Source organism: Hyla sarda, chromosome 11 (genome assembly GCF_029499605.1).
Source record: "Hyla sarda isolate aHylSar1 chromosome 11, aHylSar1.hap1, whole genome shotgun sequence".
In the NCBI taxonomy this organism is placed as follows: domain Eukaryota; kingdom Metazoa; phylum Chordata; class Amphibia; order Anura; family Hylidae; genus Hyla; species Hyla sarda.
The window spans coordinates 89,063,201-89,075,410 of record NC_079199.1 but is presented as its reverse complement, the minus strand read 5'-3'; the positions used below and the strand labels follow the sequence as shown (position 1 = coordinate 89,075,410).

The following is a 12,210-nucleotide window of genomic DNA, read 5'->3' as shown; positions in this document are numbered from 1 at the left end:
AATATGTTTAAAGGGGTACTCCCCTGGAAAACATGTTTTTTTTTTTTTTATTTTTAATTTTTTTTTATTCAACTGGTGCCAGAAAGTTAAACAGATTTGTAAATACTTCTGTAAATACTTCTGCAAGTACTTCTACTTAAATATATTTACCCTTCCGGTACTTCAGCTGCTGTATGCTCCACAGGAAGTTCTTTTCTTTTTTAATTTAATTACTGTCTGACCACAGTGCTCTCTGCTGACACCTCTGTCCATTTTATGAACTGTCTGGAGCAGAATAGGTTTACTATGGGGATTTGCTTGTACTCTGGACAGTCCCTGACATGGACAGAGGTGTCAGCAGAGAGCAGACGGAAAGGAGATTCAAAAAGAACTTCCTCTGTAGTATACAGCAGCTAATAAGTACTGGAAGGATTAAGATTTTGAAATTGAAGTCATTTACAAATCTGTTTAACTTTCCGGCACCAGTTGAAAAAAAAATGTTTTCCAGAGGAGTACCCCTTTAAGGCCGGCCTGGAAAACCAATCCTTTGAGCGATTTCAAGCGCGATGATGAGAATGTTTTTGGAGAAAAACCAACAATGGAGGCCAAGGAGATATGAGCAGAGCCCTAATCAGTTACATGAAACACATGGCTGTGTTGTTGTCTCATAAAAGCAGACTGCAAGGTTTGGAAAGCCTGAAGAAAGAACACGACGGTACGCAGAACTGACGGTAAGCAGACGGGTGATTCAGCGCTGGGCTTGTAATTGACTTTACCACTTTATAGTTCTATGGGCAAATGAGAAAAACAGAGAAACAAAACATGTGTAGTCACTATTTAAGAAAGACCCTTTTATGTAGCAGATGCTCAAGGAACAGAAGCTAGCAGGAATGGATGCCTAATGGATGTCCCACCCTATTCCGAAAAGACTATGGGGGGGGGGGTATTTATCAATTTTGCCTGTTGACCGTTTCTTTTTTACCCTTTTTTTTTCACTTTGGTTTTCGTGGACATGCACCAAATTTATCATTTGGTGCAAGTTGTTAGTAATTTTGGCGCAAATGTTGAAATCAGCCGTTCACAGCGCCTTTTACACAGAACTTACCCCGTGTTTAACCCCTTGTGCAGCCATTTCGGAGTCCCTCCTGCAGTATATCAGCAGGCGACATGAGTTATTTTCTTTTGTGGGGTTTATAGCCACCATGTGAAATGGATTTTATTTTCAACTTGGGTATTTTTTTTATTTATTTTTTGTTACTTTAGTGCAGTGGTCTTCAACCTGCGGACCTCCAGATGTTGCAAAACTACAATTCTCAGCATGCCCGGACAGCCGTTGGCTGTCCGGGCATGCTGGGAGTTTTAGTTTTGCAACATCTGGAGGTCCGCAGGTTGGAGACCACTGCTTTAGTGCTTTACCTTTCCTGAACCTGTGTGGCCATGACCAATGCCGGTGCATTGCCGTGGAATGAGATTTGCCATAGAATGAGATGGTCTGCCTCCATCACATCCTATTGGCTCTCTCTTGTCACGTGACATATTTAAACGTCACACATCGATGCGCACAGCAGTGTCAGTTTGGCTATCACAGAGAGAGGATCTCCTCACCCTGTGATAGCTGAAGCTGTACGGAGCTCTCATGGCCTCTGTGGCCCGACAGAAGTTCACACATGTACGCAGCTCATACGGCTGCCTCATATACATTTACTCTATTATTACATCCACAGCGCTATCGGGATCCCTATGCCCGATGGCGCTGTCATCAGTGTGCGTCCCCGCGAGCGCCCCACGCCCGCAGCTCCACTCCCCGTCCCCCGCAGCTGTACTCCCCGTCCCCCGCAGCTCTACTCCCCGTCCCCCGCAGCTGTACTCCCCGTCCCCCGCAGCTGTACTCCCCGTCGCCCGTAGCTCTACTCCCCGTCGCCCGTAGCTCTACTCCCCGTCCCCCGCAGCTCTACTCCCCGTCCCCCGTAGGTCTATTCCCAGTCCCCTGTTAACGCTCAGGGAGCGATCAACAGCGCTATGGGGATTCCTATGCCCGATGCCGCTGTCATCAGTGTGCGTCCCCGCGAGCGCCCCACGCCCGCAGCTGTACTCCCCGTCCCGTTAACGCTCAGGGAGCGGGGAACAGAAAATAGAGGATCGGGCGCAGGTAAAGTAGTACTGCGCATGCGCAGCACTACGCGAATAACTTAACCTGCGCCCGATGCTCTACTTTCTGTTCCCCGCTCCCTGAGCGTTAACGGGACGGGGAGTACAGCTGCGGGCGTGGGGCGCTCGGGGGGAGGCACACTTATGACAGCGGCATCGGGCATAGGAATCCCCATAGCGCTGTTGATCGCTCCCTGAGCGTTAACAGGGGACTGGGAATAGACCTACGGGGGACGGGGAGTAGAGCTGCGGGGGCGGGGAGTAGAGCTGCGGGCGACGGGGAGTAGAGCTGCGGGCGTGGGGCGCTCGGGGGGACGCACACTGATGACAGCGGCATCGGGATCCCGATAGCGCTGTGGATCAACAGTAAATGTATATGAGGCAGCCGTATGAGCTGCGTAAATGTGTGAACTTCTGTCGGGCCACAGAGGCCATGAGAGCTCCGTACAGCTTCAGCTATCACAGGGTGAGGAGATCCTCTCCCTGTGATAGCCAAACTGACACTACTGTGCGCATCGATGCGTGACGTTTAAATATGTCACCTGACAAGAGAGAGCCAATAGGATGTGATGGAGGCGGACCATCTCATTCTATGGCAAATCTCATTCCACGGCAATGCACCGGCTCAACGGAGGGTGAAGGTTCCTCAGAGACAACCATGTCGCAGGATGGTATTGAGCAGCCCTGGAGGCGTCGCTGCTTTCACAAAAAAAAAAAAAATGTAATGTATTTTTACACCTTTACATTTTCTGACATTGCTAAGTGTCTTTTCCATGTGCAAAATTGCTTGGCGGGGATTTGCGGCCAAAAAAAGGGATTTGCGCCAAAAATCAATTGGCGCCAATGATGGATTACTGACTAAAGTTCAAATCACACACAGGACCGTGTGATTTTGAGAAAGTTGTAAAAATGACAGTGGAGAAGAAAGCAAAAAGACACTGCGCCAAAGTATTGCGCCAAAGTTATGTGAAAAAAAAAAACCCACATAAATCCTTTGATAAATACCCCCCTGAAAGATTACACCCGGTGCCTTAAAATTACGCTATGAGCCGTCTCAGGGCAATCTGAAGAATCGTGGGTGTTTATTTTTTTTGGGGTGCTGTTTTATATTTTATGGTTATATATGTTTATTCTCCTATTGTAGAATTATTTAATGGGTGTGGATGTATTGCTCACAAGGGTTGGGTTGAGATTAGGTAAATATGGCCGCCATTGCCTCCATTATCCGTTGGCTGAGTCTAGTATAGCAGCTTGGCCCTACTAGAGCAATACAGGTCATGGATAAAAGCAACAATATTTCTAGAAGAAAGCAGCCATGCTTTTCCATTCTTAAATGATTATAATAGATATTAAAGGAAATCTGTCATCAGTATCACCCGCACTAACCTGTCATACAGACTTATAGTGCAGGTGATACTGATCAAAACCATACTTACCGTGTCCCAAACAGCCCAGCCGTTCTGCCGTTATTTAGCTTTTTCTTCATATGTAAATGAGGTCCTTTGGGCATGGGCGGGCGCTCTGCCCGGTTCATCCATATGCATAACCCCCCTCTCTGCTTGTGCCGCAGGTTTACTCTACAGCGCATGCATTGCTTCACCCTGGAAATGTGAAAATATGCTGTTTTTCCGTCATGGAAGGTTTGTTCTATAAAGCATGCGCCAAACTTTGTAAAGCAAGAATTTTTTTTTATTTTACGATGTGTGCACTAAGAACCTTAAAGGGGTACTCCGGCGCTTAGACATCTTATCCCTTATCCAAAGGATAGGGGATAAGATGCCTGATCGCGGGGGTCCCGCCGCTGGGGACCCCCGTGATCTTGCATGCAGCACCCCAGTTAAAATCAGCCCCCGGAGCATGTTCGCTCCGGGTCTGATTACCGGCCACCACAGGACCGGCGGCGTGTGACATCAAGCCTCCGCCCCCGTGTGACGTCACACTCCGCCCCTTAGGTCATGCCCCCTCCCATAGGCTTGCATTGAGGGGTGGAGCGTGACGTCACACGGGGCGGAGGCGTGACGTCACAGACCGCCGGTCCTGTGGTGGCCAGTAATCAGACCCGGAGCGAACATGCTCCGGGGGCTGATTTTAACTGGGGTGCTGCATGCAAGATTACGGGGGTCCCCAGCGGCAGGACCCCCACGATCAGGCATCTTATCCCATATCCTTTGGATAGGGGATAAGATGTCTAAGCGCCAGAGTACCCCTTTAAAGGGGTACTCTGCCCCTAGATATCTTATCCAAAGGATAGGGGATAAGATGTCTGATCGCGGGGGTCCCGCTGCTGGGACTCCTCACAGTCTCTGTGCAGCACCCAGCATTCTAAACAACATGGTTAGAACACTGGGTTCCCTCAGCGGGTGTCGTGACGTCACACCACGCCCCCTCTATTCATGTCTATGATAGGAGGCGCCGTGGCCGCCACGCCCCCTCCCATAGACACGAATGGAGGGGGCGTGTTGTCACGACCATGGCCCGAACCCAGCGTTCGAAACGAAAAGTTTAGAATGCCGGAGTGGAGTGGCGGGACCCCTGCCTTTAGACATATTATCCCCTATCCTTTGGATAAGATGTCTAGGGGCAGAGTACCCGTTTAAACTGTTGACACATGTCAGGAAGGATCATCGATTGATGCTGCTTATGCCAGGTTCTAACCCTTCCATCATCATGGTGCTGTAGAATCTTAGCTTCATCTACCCAGACACTGCTTTTCCGCTGCTCAATTTTTTGTTTTGCCCATTGGAGTTCTGCCTTACTGTTTCCTTTTGACACAATAACCCAAAAACTGTCCAAGTGATATCATAGACCATCCGTTCTAAGGAGCAACGTGTTGAGTGTTCAGACACATTAGTTGGAGCACCATTTTTGTATTTCCTTGACTGTTCACCAACTATTCATTAGAATGACTCTAAGGCGAGGTTTCCACTAAGATTTTTATTTAGCAAAAACTCCAATAAAAACACACATTCTGCTGCATGGCGTTTATTTTTTATTTTTTTTGTGGAAAAACGCTGCGGCCAGATGTTAGCTGCAAGTCAATAGGGAACTGCAAAATGCCATATCCACTTGGTGTTTTTCAGTTTGGTGTTTGGTGTTTCAGTTTGCAGTTTGCAGTTTGCAGTTTTTCAAAAACGACCTCTTGTTGAGACTTTGGTGGGAAAATCTTGGCATTCAATAGAAGTCTATGGGAGTGGGGAAAAAAAGCGCCATGTGGGTTTTAACTTTGGCGTTTTTGAAGGTGTTTTTTCTTTCTGACTTCAGCGATCCAAAAAAGGGTTGGAGACGCCATTATTAAAATTTCATAGGGTACCATTAAAAAAAAAAAAAAAAGATACAGTAGTTATGGAAAAAATTGTATTTAACGAAATTTATATTTTTTATAAGAATTTTTTGCAAATTTTTAAACAGGGATCAATTAATGAGGGCGGCAGGGAACTAAAAATGTAGCCGACAATAATAAAAATTTTGAAAGGGGCCATTTAAATGTAAAAATAATATATATTTTTTTAAATAATTTTGTTAAACTTTTTATTAGTAATGTATTTTAATAATGTGTTTAATAAAGTGTGTGTGCATGAAACAGACAGTTCCATGATGGGAGTAGTAGTACCTATACTAATGACACCCGTTGCGATCCTCCTATATAATGAATAAAACTGCGGCACAGCCGCTCTTCTCCGCTATCCTGCACTGTGTTCTGCAATGTGAATTCCTAATTATTCATATTTCCCGCAGAGAGCTGTGATTGGCTGGATGGTTCCAGCCAATCACAACTCTCTGTGGGAAATATGAATAGGTGTATATACGGCAGTGTAGGGGACCAGAGAAGAGCTACAAGCCGCATCTATACATCATACAGGACGATCGCAGCGGGTGTCAGAAATGACACCCGCTGTGATCTTTCCTTAGCTGCAGGTACTACTGCTCCAAACATGAAGCACACTCTGCTCCATGCTGGGAGCAGTAGTACCTGCATTAATAGACAGATCGCACCGGGTGTCAGAAATGACACCTGCTGCGATCTGTCTATTAGTACAGGTACTACAACTCCCAGCACGGAGCAGAGTGTGCTCCATGTTGGGAGCAGTAGTACCCGCAGCTAAGGACAGATCGCAGCAAGTGTGACTCCTGACACCTGTTGCAATCCTCCTGATGTGAATTTCGGGACTCAGTTGTACTCACGGCTACAGAGTCGGGAGAACAGCTGATGCTGAACAGTGTGTATACATCGTATATCTACTGCCCAGCAAGAACTTATAGTGAGCCTGCAATGTGTATACAGTATACACATTGCTGACTCACTTAACCCTTTGCTGAGCTGTGCGCTATGCGCCAGCCCAGCAAGGAAGGAGTTAACTTACACTGCTGGACAGTGTAGGTTAACCCTTTGGGCGGTATACAGTATATACTATCTATAGATAGCTGTATATAGTGTATACAGAAGGTGAGATCCGCTTACCTCCCTTGCTCCCTGTCGGGTCCATGAACAGACAGGAGGCAGAGTGGTAAGTATGAGGCTCTGTTAACATTGTACGTTTTGCAGAATATGAACAGACCCTTCTGGCAGTGTCTTCCCAGACAGGGAGACTCCAGCTGTTGCTAAACTACAACTCCCAGCATGCTTAGACAGCCAATGGCTGTCTGGGCATGCTGGGAGTTGTAGTTTTGCAACAATTGGAGTCTCTCTGTTTGGGAAGACATGGCGTTTTGGGTACTCTCCCCAGCGGAGAGCGCCAAAAATGTCCTAACCCATTTTTGTGTTTCATCTTCTCGTTTCAGATCTGTGTATGCAGAGGATTGTGGCGGATTCGGTGGATTACGGCGATGAAGTAGATTTTTTTTCTTTTAATAAAATGGTTAACGAGGGCTGTGGCAGAGTGTTTTTTAAAATAAAATAATTTTTCCAATGTGTCGTTTTTTTTTAAATAAAATTTTCAGGCTTAGTAATGGAACCATCTTATTGACGGAATCCATTACTAAGCCGGGGCTTAGCATTAGCCCCCAAAACAGCTAATGCTAACCCTCAATTATTACCCCGTTACCCACCGCCACAGGGGTGCCGGGAAGAGCCGGTACCAACAGGCCTGGAGCATCAAAAATGGTGCTCCTGGGTAAGGCAGTAACAGGCTGGCATTATTTAGGCTGGGGAGGGCCAATAACAATGGTCCTTTCCCACCCTGGTAACGTCAGGCTGTTGCTTCTTGGTTGGTATCTGGCTGACAATAAAAATACGGGGAACCCCTATGCATTTTTTTTTCTCATAAATAAATTTTTAAAAATGCATAGGGTTCCCCGTATTTTTATTCTCGGCCAGCCACCGAATCCGCCACAATCCTCTGCATACACAGAACCGAAACGAGAAGAAAACAACACAAAAAATGGGTTAGGACATTTTTGGTGCTCTCTGCTGGGCCCCAAATAGAATGTCTTACCAAAACAGAAAGCCTCCAATTGTTGCAAAACTACAACTCCCAGCGTGGGAGTTGTAGCTTAGCAACAGCTGGTAACTCCCTGCCTGGAAAGACACTGGCACGAGGGCCTGTTCACATTATGCAAAACGTACAATGTGAACAGAGCCTCATACTTGCCACTCTGCCTCCCATCTGTAGCTTCACCCCCTAATGATGTCATCACTAGGGGGCGGGGCTACACAGACCCAACAAGTCAAAATGGTCACTTTCTTGAGCAAGTTATGGCATGACACCGCCTTTACAGCAAAATCACGCCAGCCGGGCTCACTCTTCACCACCTCATAGTTCGACCAGAAGAGCAAAGCTGATTCAGAGTCGTATTCAGAGATACCATAGGGGTGAATCAGGGAAAAGATGTTACTTGCCCAGAATTCCATCTTGAGGAGGAGCTCAACCACCTAACCCGAGGTGGGCAAGCATCTTCGTCCCTCCAAACCAAGCGGACCACTTTCTGGCCTGGGTGTCGGGAGGGAACAGACCACCTCCACATTCTGCTCTCGGAAGCCCCCAACCCGTGTCTCTCTATCCAGAAGGACAGGTCAACCGAACCCCTCCCCTATGCAGAGCCTCCTGGAGGCACTGTTGCAAGTGACAATTCCCAGAGCCTGGCATGCTGGCATAACTTCTATTAGGAATTAGGAAAAAAAGATTTTTTTTTAAATGGATACCAATATGAACGAAAGGATAGGGGATGAGATTTGATGGCAGCGGTTCCCGCCACTGGGAACTCCCATGATCAACTACACTCCACTGCGGCATTCTGAACTTTTCGTTTCGAACACTGGGTTTAGGCAGTGGTCCTGACGTCACGCCAACCCCCCTCCATTCATGTCTATAGGAGGAGACGTGAAGGCCCTATCATAGACATGAATGGAGGGGACGTGGCGTAACGTCACGACCCCGCTGCGGAAACCCAGTGTTCCAAAAATGCTGTTTAGAACGTGGGGTGCTGCACAGAGATCACAAAGGGTCCCAGCAGTGGGGCCCCCGCAATCAGACATCTTATCCCCTATCCTTTGGATAGGGGAAAAGATGTCTAGTGGCAGAGAACCTCTTTAACATTCTTAATGCACACATTGTAAAAATTAATGCTTTATAGAACAAATCTTCCATGACGGAAAAACAGCATATTCATTTCTACACTGTTAATAAATATCTAGTGATTTTAGAAAGTCAAGGGCTCGAGTCAATTCTAGGATAAAAGTCGTCCTCCTCACATTATTAGAAATGTACAGAGAATCAATTATTTATTGGACTGACTCCATTAGCAGTCACTCATGGGAGAAAAAAATTGAAAAATTATAAAGAATGTACTTTCACATCACTTACAGGACGTGGGGTTTTATTGAGGACTCTTTATAGCTCCTTTGTGTCTGCCCAGAAAATGTGGGATTTCATCATGTTTGGAAACAAATACACGCAAAGGATTTCACGTGGATGGAGTCCAAAATGTGTGGTAAATTTAACTTCATGTTTACAATACTTTAGGCATAAACTATGGTGTATACGGTACAATAAGTGCAAACATATAATAGTCAGGGGACTTTTCTGTAATCCCTTATTGCCCAAGCGAGGCAGCCGTAGACATAGCCCATCTGTGATCTTTTCTGGTTAACTTGTCCTCATCACTGGTCACCTCTAAAGGCAGCAACTGAATCAGGAAGAAATCCTTACTTTTAAAGGGGTACTCCAGAGGAATACACTTTTTTTTTTTTTTTTAAATCAACTGGTGCCAGAAAGTTAAACAGATTTGTAAATTACTTCCAGTACTTATCAGCTGCTGTGTGCTACAGAGGAAGTTGAGTTGTTCTTTTCTGTCTGAACACACTTCTCTCTGCTGACACCTCTGTCCATTTCAGGAACTGTCCAGAGCTGAAGAGGTTTGCTATGGGGATTTGCTCCTACTCTGGACAGTTCCTGAAATGGACAGAGGTGTCAGCAGAGAGCACTGTGGTCAGACAGAAAAGAACAACTCAATTTCCTCTTGAGCATACAGCAGCTGATAAGTACTGGAAGGATTAAGATGTTTTAATTGAAGTAATTTACAAATTTGTTTAACTTTCTGGCACCGGTTGATGTGAAAAAAATAGTTTTCCACCTGAGTACCCCTTTAAGTGGCTGGGGAATAGTTGCTGGCATGTAAGTTCTTAGTAGGGATTTTACAAAAAGTCATGAAGCTAAGTGTTTTTTCTTTGCCTTTATTTCAGTGGGTTTAGTCAACTCTCTCAGTGACCTTCTGACTGTCTCCCAAAAGATAAGCATGTTGGATGTCAACTGCTTGACCCTATTGTTCTTGTAGGGTTCAGTTGACACATCCTCTCCATAGAGAACATAAGAACATTCGGCTGTGCCAAAAGTTTGTGTATGGGGTGATCAGGCAAACAAACATTTGGCTGACTACTGTTGAAACTGCATGGCCACCCATTTCAATGCTACATTTGGATACAGCAATAGAGAAAATTAGTGAAAATTGCTACAAATGGCCCAACTGAGTCAAAATGTGTAGGCCTTTATGTCAACACCGTCTGCTGTGAACATTACAATACTTGCTCTGTGTTGTCAAGTTAATTTCCTATCTGAACAACCCTCTATTTTCATGAGAATCGACTGATGATCAATTGACTGCAAAAAGTCCAGCACCTGATAACCTGGCCAATCATCCGACATCACACGGGCTAACTACAGGCAGTCATTCCCAATCAGTGGGTGTACAAATGGGTCATGTTGTGTCTCTAGAACGTGAACATTTCACTGTGGCTAATAGATTGAGACCCCGGCACAGGGATTTATCCACATCATGTTCATATGAACTTATGTCCTACATGGCCATGAGCTGTTCTATTGAAGCAACCCCTTTAAGAACACAAGAAGTTGCTGTGTTAGGAAAAGAAACCTTAAAGGAGTACTACCGTGAAAAACGTTTTTTTTTTTTTTTTTAATCAGCTAGTGCCAGAAAGTTAAACAGATTTGTAAATCCCTTCTATTAAAAAATCTTAATCCTTCCAGTACTTTTTAGGGGCTGTATACTAGAGAGGAAATGTTTTTCTTTTTGGATTTCTCTTATGTCACGACCACAGTGCTCTCTGCTGACCTCTGCTGTTCATTTTAGGAACTGTCTTTAGCAGGAGAAAATCCCCATAGCAAACATATGCTGCTCTGGACAGTTCCTAAAATGGACAGCAGAGGTCAGTAGAGAGCACTGTGGTCATGACATAAGAGAAATCCAAAAAGATTAACATTTCCTCTCTAGTATACAGCCCCAAAAAGTACTGGAAGGAGTAAGATTTTTTAATGGAAGTCATTTACAAATATGTTTAACTTTCTGGCACCAGTTGATTAAAAAAAAAAGTTTTCCACGGTAGTACCCCTTTAATATGGTTTACTATGTGCACATAAAAGGCATAAACATACCAGTTTAGTTTTACATTGGCCAAAGAAGGTAGAGGAGTAAAATTGAAGTTTAGTTAGTTCTGGTTCCACCATCCCACCCAAACTTGGAACTCCACATCAATTTGCAGCTACTTTTATGACAGAGAGGGTAGACTAATAGGAGATATAGGAGAAAAAACAAGATAGAAATGGTGCTTTATAGTGCCGTTTATCCACGGTAAATTGCGCTAATTTACTGGCACAACACTGATAACCGTTTTGGGCAGGTCCCTGGTTGCTGGTGTGTATGGAGCAGCTGTCCGTCGGTCTACCAGGACCCTGCTGTTCACCTTTCTGCCCCGCTTGGTGCAATATCCCCATAGATCACAATGGGCCTATTGGTTTCAATGGGCAAACATTTTTATAGACTAAGCCTATTTATTCCTATCCATCAAATAGGACCTGTACTACAGACCCTGGAGGCTAACGTCACACTCAGCCTTCAATGGCCTTCAAATCCGCCAAAATTCTAATGTGTTAATGTATTCATGTAAGTGTGTAAATATAAGATGCTTCACCTATACACTGTAACCACGATGTGAGGAAGGAGGGAGCCCCTCTGAAACGCATAGTCCAACCCTGTATGTTACTTTTTATGAGTATTAATAAAAAGTACTACTATTCTACACCCGACTCCTGTGTCATCACGCCGGGGTAGCGCTACAGTGCCGAAGTCGGATCTTCACTGGAAGGTAAAGGAAACCCCTGTTGGGATTCCCACCTCCCACATCTGTATTCCTGCAGAGAGGGTAGACTAGCCTGCTACATTTCCTGCTTGAGACATGCATAGTGGGAAAGAGCAGAGCATTACAATTCCCAAAGACTGCTTCCAGTTCACACTGAGGGGACATCTCAAATCTTCATATCCACATCAGAGAGGGAGAGAGTCATCTAAAGCCAGAAGAGATGTGATGGACAAGTGCCCTCCTGCAACTGACAATCTTTCAATGATGCGATGTTACTTCAACATCCAACACCCTGCGATAGAGAACTGTGTTGTAAAACCGTAACTCGGCTTTTTGTAATCTGCTACCATGGAGTGCCAACCCTTAAAGGTGTCTCTTTCAGTGAAGTAATACATGGACTGAACCTCACTTGCTGCTGGGACGTAGAGGCCTCTTTGCCTGGTAATTGCCCCTGCAGAGCAAGCTAACCGACCAGGTGCGGTGACTAGATGCATCCT

General features: G+C 45.4%; 1 long non-coding RNA gene across 1 annotated transcript; it reads left to right on the top strand.

The window, feature by feature from the left end:
- Positions 1-620: 620 nt before the first annotated feature.
- On the top strand, positions 621-6,999 carry LOC130295634 (uncharacterized). The gene is made up of 3 exons (XR_008848941.1): positions 621-710; positions 3,698-3,767; positions 6,907-6,999. It is a non-coding gene; the product is annotated as an uncharacterized LOC130295634 (long non-coding RNA).
- Positions 7,000-12,210: the final 5,211 nt, after the last annotated feature.